The sequence below is a fragment of the Dermacentor silvarum genome, chromosome 3 (assembly GCF_013339745.2).
Source record: "Dermacentor silvarum isolate Dsil-2018 chromosome 3, BIME_Dsil_1.4, whole genome shotgun sequence".
NCBI classification, from domain to species: Eukaryota; Metazoa; Arthropoda; class Arachnida; order Ixodida; family Ixodidae; genus Dermacentor; species Dermacentor silvarum.
The window spans coordinates 109526835-109532834 of NC_051156.1; positions in this window are offsets into that span (position 1 = coordinate 109526835).

The following is a 6000-nucleotide window of genomic DNA, read 5'->3' on the forward strand; positions in this document are numbered from 1 at the left end:
CATTTCTTGACGCATGCCGCTTTTCGTCGCTCATTGCCCGTTTGTTTGGCATCTCACCCATCCATAACCGTTCGCTCCGAGCACGTATTACTGCAGCTTTATATCGCTCTGCGTCAATAACTTTCAGCTCATGTCTTACTTTCTTTACATTTTCCGCAACCTGATCATGAACCGTATTTTGTACGCTAAAAAGAAATTCTAGCTGTCTTTGCAGCTCTCTTTGTTTCTGCAGTTCTTCATGCTGGCGGCTGCTTCCTCTTTCGATCGCAATGAACTTAACTTGGACCTTAAATTCTCCCCATGCAGCCATAAAATTGTCATGCATGTTTGTCATCAAGTCTAATATCTTTTCCTTTACTCTGCGCACAAATGGCTCATCATCAAGCAGCTTTTCGTTGAATTTCCACGTGTTCCAGTTGAATCGTGTTCTTTTAACTTTTGCCCCCATCACGAAGCTCACTAAGCTATGATTCGTGAACGATAGCGGTGTGACATTATAACTTACAAAGGGGGATCAAATCTAGTGAAACATACACTCTGTCCAGCCTTGCTCGGCTGTTTCCTTGAATGTGTGTGTACTGCGGAACCGTACCGTCAGTGAAAATTTGACCCACATCTTCTAAGTTGTGGTCGTCAATTAGGGAACTCAAATAGACAGCGCTTTTGTCACGAACACGTTCCCGTCTGTTTCGATCTTCCGCAGTACATACACAATTAAAATCACCAAGAAATATGATGTAGCGGTCACACTTTAGGTACTGCTCTATATACTCAAAATACAACGCTCGGTCATTCACAATGTTCGGCGCATAAACGCATATGAGCCGCCACGACGCTCCAGAAAAAGAAAAATCGACAATGAGCATGCAGCCAATTTGACATATAGTTATACGTTCTTCAATAATGCCAGCACTCTTCCGTATAAGCAGCGCGCACCCGCCTGATGTACCATTAGCATGACATACGCACACATTGTAATGCGCCGTGAAAGGCGTCACCATGCGATCGGTCTGCTCTTGAGTTTCGACCTTAGTTTCTTGTAAAGCGACAACATCGAGTTCCTTCTCCATACACAAGCGACTTAGTTGATACTGTCTCCTTCGCGCTCCGAGGCCACGAACATTTAAAGTGGCCACTCTCAATGCTGTCTCTAAATTCACCGCCATTAGTCTGTATAAGCAGGCCGATCGCCCCCCAAGGTGCCGCTAGAGAACAAACCATTCCAACACTTTGTAAAAAACTTTCCAAAAACAAATGCTCAACGAAAAGCCGCTCTAACCACACGCGTACCTTTACGGTGTACGCGTAGGCTAATTCTGAAGTGGCACCCATCTCTTGACGTCGCTAGTCCGGGCGCCCCAGTAGGCGCCGGGTCCTAGGTGGGCGGTTCTGCCGCCATCCGTCTGTCCGGCGGGATGTTCGGTTTCGGGCGAATGGACGCCCGACGACTCGCCTGGGTTTTCTGCGGCGGTTCGTCTTTGGTCTCGTTGTCAAATTCCTCCTCTTGGCCGCTCGTTACGTCCCTTGCTCTCTTCGTAGCCGCACTGCTTGCACTCGTGTCTGCAACGTCCATCATTGCAGTTGCTGGTCCGTGCTCTGCTGTACTCGCCCCGGCAGTGGTGAGTTCTATGGCCGTTTCTTCTTTGCCTTTTCCGTCACTTGTCTGCACTGCAGCTTTCTGTTCAGTAGTTACTACAGTTACCACCTTCGAGGCTATGCAAGCCTGCTCAGTGGGCGTCGCAAATGTGTCGGCCGACAGAACTTGCGCACGGAAAGACTCATCCACGTCTGCTTCATCCATTAACAGGTCAGCCACGTCCTCCCGAAGCGCCGGTCCCATAACGGACGCGTAGGTCTTAAGACACTCCGTCTCATCATGGCCGTAGCGCCGGCAAACGGCACATCTCGGGATGCGACAGTCACGTCGAACATGACCGGTGTTTCGGCATTTCAGGCAAAGTGGTGCTCTGCCTGGTACAACAACTAAGGCCTGCTCACCAGCGACACGAAGTTGATGAGGCAGGTCTTCCCCGGTCATACCCGTCTTCAAAACCAACGACACCGCACGCGTTGAGGATGCTTTATCTTGCACTGCGTGGACACGCCATTTCTCCCGGAAAACGTCTGTGACCTTCCCGTACGGTCAAAGGGCGGTGCGTATGTCCTCGTCCGTCACGTTGTGTAACATCCAGTGCAGCTTCAGCCGCATGGCCTGGTTTGCTGGATCAACCACGATGCACCGATGTTCATTCACTTTTACTTCCTTGGCGCTTGCAAGCCTTTTGAAACCTTCATCGCTCTTGAAAGTCACTGCCCAAACGTGGCTCATTTGATACGCCCCTAGGGCGATAACATCCGGCAGTAGGCCTAAGCTAGCCAGTGCGTCGCGGAAGTGCTCCACCCGATACGGCCTGGCACGCACATCAGCATCTAAAAACAATGTATTTAAAACAATCCGACCTGTAGGCAGTTGAGGCAGCAAAACTTGATAGTCCGGGTCTTCTGAGCCACAATTCCTGATACCGCGGCCCTGCTGGGCCGCTGAAGCCGCTCCTATGGAGCTCATGCTCAACACGTCCGCTCGCTAGCGCGGCAGAAAGCCGAGTCCACTGAGCTACACCCCCGGAATGTGAGGCAGTATCATGTGTAAACAATTTATAGTTCTTCGTAAGTAGCAGCCATTACAAAATGTGAAGAGCTTCTTTTCAGTCACATTTGTTATTTTCCACCTCATGTTCCTCTTGTCATCGCTCGCGTTGTTGCTAAAAAGACACCGTGTAAGGCGACGTAGAGGCGCCGATGGTGGCTTAGAATTGCTCTTATTTCTTGCTCATCTGGAATTGATGTAGTATCCTCCTTTCCCAATAGCTGTATTGTTTACTCTGTATTGCAAAACAAAATGAAAAAAAGTTCATATTGTTACGGGAAGGAAGAAACGTACTGGTTTTACAGATGGGTTTTAATGGCTGCGCAGAGAAGCGAAAACCCAGAATCTTCTTTGTCGTCTCCAAGGGCACCAACCATGTCCTCTTCTTTCCACCTTACGCACTGTGACATTACCCCCGTCAGAAGAAGCACCTTACTGGTGCGACTCACTGGTTCCAGAAAGGAACGGTTTGAGGCGGCTGACGTGGACGACGTCAGATAGAGGTGAAGGCACGGTAGCATCCAGTGGAGACACTTCATATGTGACAGGCGTCACCGGGCGGAGGATGCGATAAGGGCCGTAGTAACGCGAAAGGAGTTTCTCCGAAAGACCGACACGTCGAGATGGAGACCAAACTAGCACAAGAGCACCTGGTTCGTATTCGACATCGCGGTGGCGCTGATCGTAACGGCACTTCTGACGTGTCTGTGAAGCAGAGTGACGAAGACGGGCAATCTAGCGTGCCTGGGTCGCTGTGGTTATGACATCACGAGCGTACTCCGTCGCCGAGTCGAGTGTGGTCGAAAGAAGAGTCTCGAAAGGCAAGGTCGGTTCACGGCCATATAGAAGGTAAAAGGGCGAATAACCAGCTGTGTCATGGCGCGAGGAATTGTACGCAAACGTGAGAAATGGTAAAGCAGTGTCCCAGTTGCGATGATCGGAGGAAACTTACATCGCGAGCATGTCAGTTATTGTCCGCTTCAGGCGTTCAGTAAGACTGTTAGTTTGAGGATGGTAAGCTCTAGTAAGCTTGTGTTTAGTAGCACAGGATCGAAGTAAGTCGTCGATGACTTTGGCAAGAAAGTATCGCCCGCGATCGGTGAGAAGTTGACGAGGTGCGCCGTGGTGTAAGATAACGTCGTGAAGCAAGAAGTCAGCGACGTCTGTAGCGCAACTGATGGGAAGGGCTCTTGTAATGGCATAGCGGGTGGTATAGTCCGTAGCGACGGCAATCCACTTATTTCCGTCGTTTGATATAGGGAATGGTCCGAGAAGATCAACGCCAACGCGAAACAAAGGGTTGGTCGGTATATCCAGAGGCTGCAGCAGACCAGCGGGATGTACAGCTGGTCGTTTTCGGCGTTGACACGACTCACACGCGGCGACATAGCGACGGACGGAGCGGTTGAGACGGGGCCAGAAAAATCGTCGCCGAATTCGGTCATAGGTCCGAGAGACGCCAAGGTGTCCAGCAGTGGGAACGTCGTGCAGTTGCTGGAGTACAGTCTGCTGAAGATGAGACGGAATGACGATTAGCAGCTCGGGCCCGTCTGGGTGCATGTTGCGGCGATACAGGGTGTCATTTTGTAGTACGAACATCTGAAGGGATGGGTCAGACGGGTCAGAGAGCAGGCGTTCGATAAGCTGCGTCCCTGTTCAGACCCTATGTCTTTCAAGGCGGAAAGCGAGAGAACGCAGATCGGTGCGGCATCCACTAAATCGTTCGGTGCATCGACTGGGTGACGAGACAGGCAGTCGGCGTCCTCATGTAAACGACCCGACTTGTAGACTACAGTGTATATGTATTCCTGAAGGCGTAGGGCCCAGCGACCGAGGCGTCCGGTGGGATCCTTGAGGGAAGAAAGCCAACAAAGGGCGTGGTGATCGGTTATAACCGTAAATGGTCGACCATATATGCAAGGTCGGAACTTGCCCACAGCCCAAACGAGGGCGAGACATTCCCGCTCAGTAATCTCATAATTGCGCTCAGACGGGGAGAGGAGGCGGCTGGCGTAGGCGATAACGCGGTTGTGCCCACGTTGGCATTGGGCTAAAATTGCGCCGATGCCGTATCCACTAGCGTCAGTGCGAATTTCTGTCGGAGCAGAGGCGTCAAAATGGGCGAGGACAGGTGTTGTGGTGACTAGCGTGATGAGGCGCGAGAAAGAAGTCGCTTGTTCAGAGCCCCAGCAGAAAGGAACGTCTTTCTTGAGGAGGTCAGTCAGGGGACGAGCAACATGCGCGAAATTTTGCACAAACCGGCGGAAGTAAGAACAAAGACCGATAAAGCTGCGAACATCTTTGGCAGAGGTCGGTACAGGGAAATTCTGCACTGCACGAACTTTAGCGGGATCGGGGCGAATGCCTGACGAATCGACGAGATGTCCGAGCATGGTTATTTGGCGGTGACCGAAGTGGCACTTTGACGAGTTAAGCTGCAGGCCAGCGGCGCGAAAAACGGAAAGCACAGATGAAAGTCGTTCAAGATGGGCCGCAAAAGTTGGAGAGAATACGATGACGTCATCCAAGTAACACAAGCAGATGGACCATTTCAATCCACGCAAGAGCATGTGCATCATACGTTCAAAGGTCGCCGGGGCATTGCACAAGCCGAAAGGCATTACCCTAAACTGATAAAGGCCGTCAGGTGTAACGAATGCGGTCTTCTCACGGTCCATTTCATCCACGGCAATTTGCCAATATCCGGAGCGAAGGTCTATTGATGAAAAGTAAGTGGCACCGTGAAGACAGTCCAGAGCATCGTCGATCCGTGGAAGCGGGTATACATCTTTCTTGGTGATCTGGTTTTGATGACGATAGTCCACGCAGAATCGCCAGCTGTTGTCCTTTTTGACGAGCACAACAGGGGAAGCCCACGGACTGGAAGAGTGTTCAATAATCCCTTTGGCAAGCATTTTGTCAACTTCGCTCTGGATAACTTGTCGCTCAGAGGGCGACACCCGGTATGGGCGTCGGCTAACAGGTGCCGCATCGCCGGTATTTATACGATGCTTCACAACCGTAGTTTGACCCAAAGAGCGATCGTTCAGGTCGAAAATGTCGGCGAAGGACTCGAGGAGGTCATGGAGCTCTGCGGCGGATTGGGGGTCGAGGTCCGGCGCAATCATCTTTGCAATGTCGTCAGCCGGGGCAGATGCAGAAGGCGCAGAACGAGCACTGGTCGAAGGTGTCGCAACAGATAGTGCTGAAATATAGCACTCGCGGGATGGTGACAACGTGGCAAGTGACATCCCTCGAGGAAGTACCGGAGGGCACTGGCCGAAATTGAGGATGGGAAGACAGGTCTGATTGGCCGCTACAGAAATGACGGTGTGTGGAAGGAGACATTGTGG